Consider the following 10,283-nt stretch of genomic DNA (forward strand, 5'->3'; position numbering starts at 1 on the left):
ATTCTAAAGGGTTGCTGTGTTTGGGTTTGCATATTAGATTGAGAAGTACAAATTAGGTCATTTCCCATTAAAATGCAGAAAGAATCAAATCTCTTCCCCATCCCTGCCCTCTGAGCAAGATTTGGGGTCGAAGCCCAGAACCCCACTCAGCACTGTGTAGCAATGCCTCCAGAGCCAGGAGGGCTGCTGTATTGCATTCTGAAGTATGTGAAGAAATATATATTACCATCTAAAGACCCCCCTCCATGCAACTGCAAGGCCATGAGGTCCCAAGTTTAAACCACCTAACTGTACCACCGATAGCATGTCATTGACAAGAGGGCCCATACAGAATGTTCCAATTTCAATTGGCGTCTCCAGTTAATATGATCAGTTGATGGCCTTGCTAGCTACAGAATTAATCAAAGTTTCCTTGCAGACAACACTTGCTAGTTGCAGGCCCTCCAAGTTTCCCCTATTTTCAGATTTCCTGAAGTCGTCCCAGTTTCTGATGTGATCCCAGAATGTCCCTCTTTTCCTTAGGATGTTCCTATTTTCATAGGAGAAGTGTTGGAGGATATGGAATTCTGTGACCCCTGAGCCAAGGAGATTCAGTAAGTAACTCTATACAACTTTTAGAAGACATCTGAAGGCAACTCTGTATAGGGAAGGTTTTTTAATGCTTTATGTTTTATTATGTTTCTATATATGTTGGAAGCTGCACAGAATGGCTGAGGTGGGGTATTAATAATAAAATGATGATGATGATAATGATGAAATAGGCTGTCCGTATTTTCATCGGAGAAATGTTGGAGGGTATGTACTGTAGTTGTAGTGCTTGAAAGGTGCAGTGTGACCTGAAACAGAACTGATTCCTTTGAAAAAAACAAAGAGCTCCATTGCAACAAATGAGCAACAAATGTTCACATGATACTTATGAACTGGCCCTCTGGAAAGGCCTCGAGCAAATTCAATGGTGGCTTCTTCTAGCTTCAAGTAAACCTCTGCTACCAGACAATGCAGTGGCTTCAAAACAAACAAATCCTCGTAGGAATGGTGTGAGTCATTTCTCTACTCTGTTCGTTTTTCTTTTGCTTTGCTGACAAGGAGATAAGCTGTTAAGTGTGCAGCTGGTGGCTGTGCAGAGCAAACAGTTGCAAATTCACAAATCTGCAATCCTTAGTTGCTGAGCTGCTGGAAGCTGCGCATATGTGTTGCTTCTATCGTATGCAAAGCCCCGGTAGTTGCTGGGGAGCCATCTTCTGACAGCTGGCTAAAGACGGGTCCTGATGTGGCGCAATAGTTTACAAACCTAAGAGAGAGAAATGGCTTTCAGCAGCAGTCAGAGGATAACGGCAATCAATATGAGAGAAATATAGTGAATGGTGGAATAGGGTGTCGGGTAATAAGGTTTCTGATAAAAGATGTGGTAGAATCTATTTCTATTTACTTCCTTATTCTTCTCTCAGCCACGAACGAAGGGCTGCCATGGGACCAACATCTTCTCCATCCTTAGGGTCACTGTATAATGTGATTATGGATAAAAATTGCTTGGGGGAAGAGCAATTGTTTTGCATGTAGAAAGTTGCAGGTTCATTCCCCAGGTTAGGACTCCTGTCTGAAACTCTGGGAAGCCATTGCCACTGAGACAGAAGGACTAATCCGCTCCACTTCCCAGTGGGGAGGAGTTGCGGTGGACCACGTGGCCACCCACTCCCCACCGGGGCCAGGGGACTTTGTCCCCTGTTGCCTGGGGGATCCTGGCCACGTCAGAGCCCGGCCAGCCAATCCGCTGGCTGGGGGGGCATGGCCGGGGCCGTTTAAACTGAGGAGCGAGCCAGAGGACCAGGGGGAGCTTGAGTTGGTTTGCATCGGCAGGGCTCCCCCTAGCGGTGGCTTACCCTTACTGGACTTCCTGCACAATGGGCAGGAGTCAGATATAGTCAGGTCCAATCAATGCCTAAGCCAATACCGCTCACATTCTGTAATTTTGATAAAGTTGTGGCCAAAATTTGCCCAATAACATAAACCTAATATCTGTGTCCTTGTGTGAGTTATTTCCAACGAGGGGGTGGCTGCGGGGTCTCGACACGCAAATGTTCTGACTCAGTATAAGGCCATTTCCTATGTTCCCAAGTATCTGCTCAACAAAGAGCTGCATCCAGTCCCAGTTCTCTGACTTGTACACTTGCATTGTACAGCCTTCACACTTTTTAGTGGTGCATACCTGAAAAATTGATAGGGTGTGGACCTCAAACCAACTCTGGGGATAGCTTTAAAATGGCAGGATAATATATAACTTAAGAATGGGGCTTCCCTAAAAGTATGCTTTCCAACTTCATAATTTACAGTGCAGGGTATTTATTAGCACCTGCGATGGAAGTGTCCACTAGTCAAAGAGGTCTGGACTAAGATATATAAGGTAATTATTGACATTTTAAAAGACCACAGTTGCCATTTTTATCTTTATTTGAGAATATAAGTGCGGGTCTTAAAGACAAGGAACTTTTGTTTGTTTGTTGTTGTTGTTGTTGTTGACCATTGCAAGACTTTATATTTAGCAAAAAAAATTGGAAGATTTGAAGCTTTCCTTATGATACAAAAACATGGGGCATTGCTACATCTGAGATGATTGTGCATAATATGAGAGTCATGCAAAGGTAAAGAGTCACCACAGGCCTTTTAAGAATTTGGTGGAACTTCATTTCATACATCAATAGTAACAATCTACATCGACCCATGGAAATTCAAAACTTATGATAATATCCTGGCCTCTTCTTCTTTAGCTATATTTTTATTGTATTTCTTTTATCTTTCATTTGTTTAACAATGGTGTGTATTACGTGATATGCTTCCCTGGAACTGTTCTCCAGTTTCATTGTTTGTGTAATTGGAGAAAACTCAATAAAAGTATTGCTTTATAATATACGCCTACAGATGATTATATCAAGGAGCTTAGGAAAAAATACATAGATATTGGTAGATAATAATAGATTTTTCTGAGGTCTTAGGCTACTGACTTCCCAAAACAAAACTCAGTAGATGTCACAAGCTCAATGGCTAAATGCCTAACTGCTTCCTCCAGTTCTGGCCAGTCCCTGACAGTAGAATTCTTAAAGAAGGTTTATTTAGGAAAAGGACAGAAAACATACAATTGGGTGTATAAGAAAGCAATCCCAAATGGCACCCCCACTTCCGTTGCTAAAATGTCAAAAGCTGCAAATGGCATGATACAGGTCCCTTAGTTACTTACACAAGTCACCATGACTAGCCCATTTCAAGTCGGGAATGGCTGTAGCTGAATGGTAGAACATCTGTCTTGCACGCAGAAGGTCCCAGGTTCAGTCCCCAGCATATCCAGGCAGGGGTGCGAGAGATCCCATATGAATTCCTGGAGAGCCACTGCTAGTCAGTATAGTCCAGGGGGCAGGGAACCTATGGCCCTCAAGATGCTGTTGGACTCCAGCCCCCTTTAACCCCTGCCAGCATGGCCAATGGCCAGGGATGATGGGAGTTGTAGTCCATCAACATCTAAAATGCCCATATGTGTTGCTTCAATTGTACACAATTGTACACAAAATCTCAGGGTGGGGGAAACTACCAGCTGACAGTTGGCCCATGAAGGGTCCTGTTTTTTCACTAACACTTAAAAAAAACCCCACACACCCTTGTTGGCTACTTATTACAACCAGCAAGGCTCCCTCAACTCCAGAACCTTGTATACTCTTGCCAGCTGGGTTACTCTTCATGCACCAGATCACCATATTAATGCTATGGAGCATCACTTTCATGGTGATTTCTTGACTGCAAAGTAAATTAAACCAAGCCCATTGCCCCCCAATTCTCAGAAATCTTTCCCAGCCCCATCTCAGTTTTGGGTGGTCTTTTTGCCCCTTCCCCATGAAAGAAGAGGGGTGGGAAGAAAAACCGTGGTTTTACAAGGTCCTTGGAGACTTAGGGGGTGGAGGAAGCTTCCAGCGTGGGGCTGATGGGGTATCCTTGGCTTGTCAAGTTGTAAGTCAAGCAGGCCTAAGTTACATTTCAAATGCAACATTTGAAAATCTGACACAATAGGTATAAAATGATTTGAATGCAATTAGCAAATTAAAGTTTACATTCCAGGATGGCGGCTGCTTGGTTTCATGAAATGCCAATCAAGTCGTTTCCTGTATTTCATGCAAACATCTTTCTATAATGCTATAACAACCTTCTACCTCTCTCCTTACCAGCACAGTCATTCAGTCTCAGAGGCTCTCCCACGACAGAGACGCAAATCGAATGTTCTGTCATTCACATGAGCAATAAACATGAAGGCCCTGCTTTTTACTCCCAAAATAACCATGTGTAAACAAGATGCATGAGATAGTTAAACAATATAAGAAGTGGTTTGCGAAGGAATTTGTTCTTCTTTCCAAATTGAGTTTGTGCCTTTATTTGCTCCGTATGGCATGCCCCAGCAGATGTGCGGGTTGTGTTGATTTGTTTCAGATTTTTGATTTATCGTGTTTGATGCACCAGGAACTGCTCTGGCCTTATCAACACTGGTTTTGCTTAGGACTGGAAATGCATAAACTCTCTCCAGATAATTGAGGGGTTTTTAAGCAAAACCATTCATTAGACAAAACAGTAGCAAAGCACCGAAATGGGATGTGCTACAAACAATCCAGCTTTAAAATCCCCCACTGGCACACGGCTGCTAAATCTTTCCTTGCTTTATTCATGTAAGGAAGTCACGTCAGGATTTCTTCTTTAACCCTTATCCGCATAAAGTCTTTGTTTGCTCTCAGTCTTGTGGCACTGTGGTGACACCAAAGACGGTGGCGAGAGCGGATTTAGACTTTGCCTGGAATGTGCTGAAGCCCCCATGTCAACAGTCACTCAGATTATGCAAAGCATTTTAGGAAGGGACACAGCAAGTTGCTACATATTCTGATGATACCACATTGGCTTCCTCCAAAGAATTCTGTAGTTTGTTAAGGGTGCTGGACAAGGGCTGTATGTCACGTTTCTCCACCTGAGCTGAAACAAGTACCGTATTTTTTGCTCTATAAGACTCACTGTTTCCCTCCTAAATAGTAAGGGGAAATGTGTGTATGTCTTATGGAGTGAATGCAGGCTGTGCAGCTATCCCAGAAGCCAGAACAGCAAGAGGAATTGCTGCTTTCACTGCGCAGCGATCCCTCTTGCTGTTCTGGCTTCTGAGATTCAGAATTTTTTTTTCTTGTTTTCCTCCTCCAAAAACTAGGTGCGTCTTGTGGTCTGGTGCGTCTTATAGAGCGAAAAATACGGTAGGTGCCGCCCCACAGTCGCCGAAGCTTCCCTTACCCAGATGGCGTGGTGGTGCCTGCAAAGCAGCAGTGGTGGGTTCTGGCCAGATCTTGCAAGCTCTTGTGAAAACTCATGGAGCTCCCGTGAGATTTCAGCAAGATCTCACTGGAAGTCGCCGGTGGCAGAGGCAGCAGGGCACCCACAACACCACCACCTTTGGAGCTCTTGCTACCTAAACCACCTGCCTCAGCTGTCATGGGTGGGTCAGCCCTGGTGCTGAGAGTTGTCAGGAGACCCCTATTTCCCTCCCAGAGCTACAGTTCGTAGTAGGGGTGCCAACTCCTAGGAGGCCAAAGCAGCTTAAGCCCTCTGAATATATATTGTTTGTGAGGGGGCTGGGCACCCTCAATTTTTAGAGGACGTCATGCATGAGACATCAGGATACCGTGCAACATTGAACACACACACACACACACACACACACACACACACAATCCTCTGGAGAAGCTGGCACCTCTGCTTCACAGAATGGTTGAACAATCAATCCCTCTTGTGTGTCAAGACACCGAGGCCTCCCCCCCCCCCATGTTGAATAATATACCGGGACTCAGTATTTTAGGTTCAATTGGCAAATTTAGGCCACAACTTTATTGGTTACGGAATGTGAGTGGTATTGGTCTAGGCTTTGGAATTGAACCGACTATATGTGACTCCTGCCCACCATGCAGGGAGCAACAGGGGGAGCCCTGCTGATGAACATCAACTAGAGCTCCCCCAGGGTCACTGGCAAGGTCGTGCCATGGCCCTAGCCACCACCCAGGCTTCGGACAGGAACCACGGCACCCAAATTCCTTTAACGGAATACCCTTTAACGGAATGGCCACACCTGTCCTCCCCCAAACAAGGCTTTACCAATGCCTAACTGTCAAACCTTACAAAATTTGTGATGATTTATATGAGGTAGGTGAAAACCAAATGGCGAGTGCCAATTTGCCAAGTGGAAAAATGCCTACGGGGCCCCTCAACGGCGACCAACCGAGGTCCATAGCAAGGCCAAGAAAGAGGACACATGAAAAGAGGGAGGTAGGGTGGGAGATCTGCAGAAGCCAGACAAACAAGGGAGATCTCTCAGCTGTGCAGCAGCTTGAATCACCTGGATTGGCTGGCCGGAGTCTGTGATGCAGCCAAGGGATCTCCAATGATGCAGGGGCTAAGCTCAGCCCCCGCTGCGTGTGAGAGGCCACGCAGTCTGTCTGCAACTCTGCCCCACAAGGAAGTGGACTGGACTTCCCAGACAATTCTGGAAATGATAGCTCTGTGACAGGAATAAGCACCTCCTAACACTTTTCAGCAGCCTTAACAAACTACAGTGGTACCTTGGGTTAAGTACTTAATTCGTTCCGGAGGTCCGTTCTTAACCTGAAACTGTTCTTAACCTGAAACACCACTTTAGCTAATAGGGCCTCCTGCTGCCGCCGCGCCGCCAGAGCATGATTTCTGTTCTCATCCTGAAGCAAAGTTCTTAACCTGAAGCACTATTTCTGGGTTAGCAGAGTCTGTACCCTGAAGCGTATGTAACCCGTGGTACCACTGTATAGATCCCAGGATTCTATGGGGAAAGCTGTGATTGTAGCTTTAATTGTATGGTGTAAATACAACTTCAGTCAGTCTATTGGTCTACATAGCCCACCGGACGGAAAAGTTGTTGAGCAAAAAAAAGACATTTTAGAGATATTTTTAAGGGCAATTAGCAAAAATAACACATCCAGACACTGCTTCTGACCACAGTATTCAGGGTATGCCTGAGAAATTCCAGACATATGGCAACCCTAGTACTGGTTGGCAGTGGCTCTGCTACTGTTACTTAACTTTACTGGGGAACCCTGACTTTGGCAAAATTGGATGTAAATCAAAAGGAAGGAGCACAGAGCATGCTTGTGCTATTGTTTGTGCTGACTGTGAAATGGTCACCTAATGACTGTGTGCCTGAAAATCGGTCTGTTTCTTTGATTACTGTTGCCCTTTGAATCTGTAGCTTGCTGCCACCAACCAAGAAGTGACACAAAAAGAAACTTTCGCTTTTTGGTGCAAGAGGACAACACAATCACCTTGATATTCGGAAGTGTTTATGGAAGGAGGTTTCTACACTATTTTTTTTTTAAGTTCAGGGAGGGAGTTGTAAATTATTCTAGAGCTCTAAGCACTTTTCAAGCTAATAAACAGAAGTGTGGAAAACAGATGGTGCTTGAATCCAAAGTAAATACAGCTATATGTTGGCATGATCAATATATATGATCGGTTCTTGATTTCAGGTCTGGAGCTGGTAATGTCTGACAGAGCTTAGAGTACAGCAAGGGAAGATTGTGTTGCCTTTATAGCTGGCTTCTCTGTGTACACTGCTAATGTTAGGCACCCCTTTCTGGCCCTCTTATCATCCACTGTGTTTTAAATTAATTGAAGTTAATCTGCAATTTGCAGGCTAGGAAAAAAGTAGACCCTGCAAATTATTTAGACACATTTTTACATTTTAAGAAAATCTATTTTTGCTAAGGCATGTAAATATTCAAATGTTTTCTAGATGGAAATCAAGAAAGTGTGTTCCAGTGTGCTGACTGCTGTCCACATGGAAACCCACATGAATATTTGTGAATAGATCATGCATTTCAGAAAATAAATATGTACCATGAGGAAAGCAAAAACAGCTGAGGGAAGGAATTTAAAAAAAAAATCAGAGTGGATAAATGCATTCTATAATTACCATTGTACTGTTGTATTCTGATTAGAACAGCTTTTCTTATTTTTATAATTGTCACTATTTTACCTGTTTCTTATATCTGTATACTATACTGTATTGCTGTAACCTGCCCTGGGGCCTTATGGTGGAAACTCATAAACAAAGAAAAATGGGTAAAATCTAATAGGAAACTTCACAAGAATCCTTTAAATACAAGTAACATATTTTAGTGAACTCTCTAGAACTCATTTTGAATTGTATAAAAAAAAAAAAACCTGGGGGTTGTATCCAATGCTAGTCAAAGCCTTTCATGCAACAGATGCTCCAGCTGATGAAAGGGAGTGAGATTATTTTTCTTCACCTTTTTTCTTTCCTTCCACAGCCCCCTCCATGACTTCTCATGCTATTCTGGAAGATCTCCAATAAGCTTGGGGAAATTTTCAAGGGGCATAGGGAATTTCAGGGGAATCAAAAACAAGCACCTCATAATGCCCTTCCATCAGTGTAAGTATTTTGTGAGCAAAATCACCCTGCTTGGGATTCCTGGGAATTAACGCCCCCCCCCCCCCGGCCACCCTTAACTTTGAGCCAAAGAAAGATCACAACATTAGTTCCAGAAATCGGGGGTGAAGGCGTTCAGAGTCAGGGACAATTGCTACAAGAGCAGAATAGATACTAGAGTAGTAGTAGCAAAATTGTGGTTCAGGATCCAGATGGAATCCATCTTCCTCATCTCATATCTCTGGGTACTGGGATAACAATAGTGAAAATAATCATTTTTCTAAGAAAAAGAATTGCACATTGTGTGCTGTACTGAATTCCTCCCTCCCAAAGTGCTTAAGAAGTGTTTCCCTCTTACAGTGTTTATGACAACAGAAAAGACAAGTACACACTAGGTCAGGTCTCTAAGGTGCTATGCTACTGGACATTTTTTTTAAAAAAATATTTATTTCGACTGTGTCAGAATAACACGGCTACCTACCTGATACTAGGTCAGGGACAGCCAAAGTTGGTGGCTTCCAGATATTGTTGAACTTTGCCTCTCATCACCCGTGGCAATTGGTCACGCTGGCTGAGGCTGATGGGAGTTGTAGTCTAAAAATATTGTGAGCACCGCATTGACTACCCTGAAACTGGTCCACAGTGTTCAGAATCAGTTTTCCCCAGAACCCACCGCACCTCCTCATATGGAAGACTTGTGCATCTAGCATAGACCAAGTTGTATTGTAGGCACCTGAAGGATACAGTAGCTTCACAGCACACACAGTGCTTTATCTAAGCAGGCTTCCCCAACTTTCCATGTTTTCTTAGCACCTCAGGATGTGCAGTTATGCAGTCACACTCCCATAGACCACTGAACTGTACCTAGGCTGGCTGGATACAGTCACAAACAGAAGGTCTGTTCCCTTTAATAGGAAGGAGAGGGAATTTCTGCTACAATGCTTTTTTTGGTTCTGTAGTAATATGACATGACAGGCTGTGCTTGCTGATATTCCCGTCTCCCCACCACCTTTGAGGATGCAGGTCACCCCAATCTCTTAGAGTCATCCGTACCTGTCTTGTGTTTCTCCAGCTGGTCAAAGGTACCTGCATTTTCTTTGTACAATGCATCACTTCCCAAATTCATTATATCAAGAGACTAGCCTTTTGACAAGCTGATATTTTCCCTGTGGTTTTTCTTGTGAGTTAATAAATTAATGGCTAACTGTGCTTAAGTACAGTGAATCATGTAAATATCTGTATCAACACAGCACATTCATTTGTTTATTGAGGAACAGCAAGTTCCATGGGAAATATGTTTTGAAATCAATTCAGTAGAAAAGTTAGATATTTTTCTGGGAAGACAGATGGGTGGGAATGAGACTGGGGGAAGGGAAATAGAACATAACACATGCCATTAAACAGGTTATACCCAGTCCTCATCCTACTCAGGATAGACCCATTGAAATGAAGGTACCTAAGTTAGGCACGTTCATTAACCTCAGTGGGTCTGCTCTTTATAGGGCTAGCATTGGATAGAACCCATTATATCTCTGTAAAAAGCAAGAGATTGTCCTCTCATGGGCAACATCTTTGAAAAGGGCCATTTTGGAATGCTCAGAGACTAAACACATGATCAACAAACCCATATAATGTGTTTCTTGCTGGAATGTACCGCCTCATGGGAGATTATTTGCACTCTACTCCCACATTAAAAACTTTATGCACACTCAACAAGAGTAGATCTTCAGAACAAGGACCAGGCTAACGGTGGACATGCTGGTTTGTATGAGCAGGAGGTTGGTTGTTTCTTCTTTTCATC

General features: G+C 43.6%; 1 long non-coding RNA gene across 2 annotated transcripts; it reads right to left on the minus strand.

Annotated features, from left to right (window-relative positions):
- Positions 1–640: 640 nt before the first annotated feature.
- Positions 641–9,621, minus strand: LOC310828555. 2 transcript variants are annotated; one of them, XR_014557021.1, is made up of 2 exons: positions 9,536–9,621; positions 641–1,291 (listed from the first exon to the last, which is right to left on the minus strand). It is a non-coding gene; the product is annotated as an uncharacterized lncRNA (long non-coding RNA). The 2 variants fall into 2 exon arrangements; XR_014557022.1 differs by lacking the exon at positions 9,536–9,621 and adding an exon at positions 8,964–9,078.
- Positions 9,622–10,283: the final 662 nt, after the last annotated feature.

This window comes from Podarcis gaigeae (assembly GCF_964106915.1).
Source record: "Podarcis gaigeae genome assembly, chromosome: 12".
NCBI lineage: Eukaryota > Metazoa > Chordata > Lepidosauria > Squamata > Lacertidae > Podarcis > Podarcis gaigeae.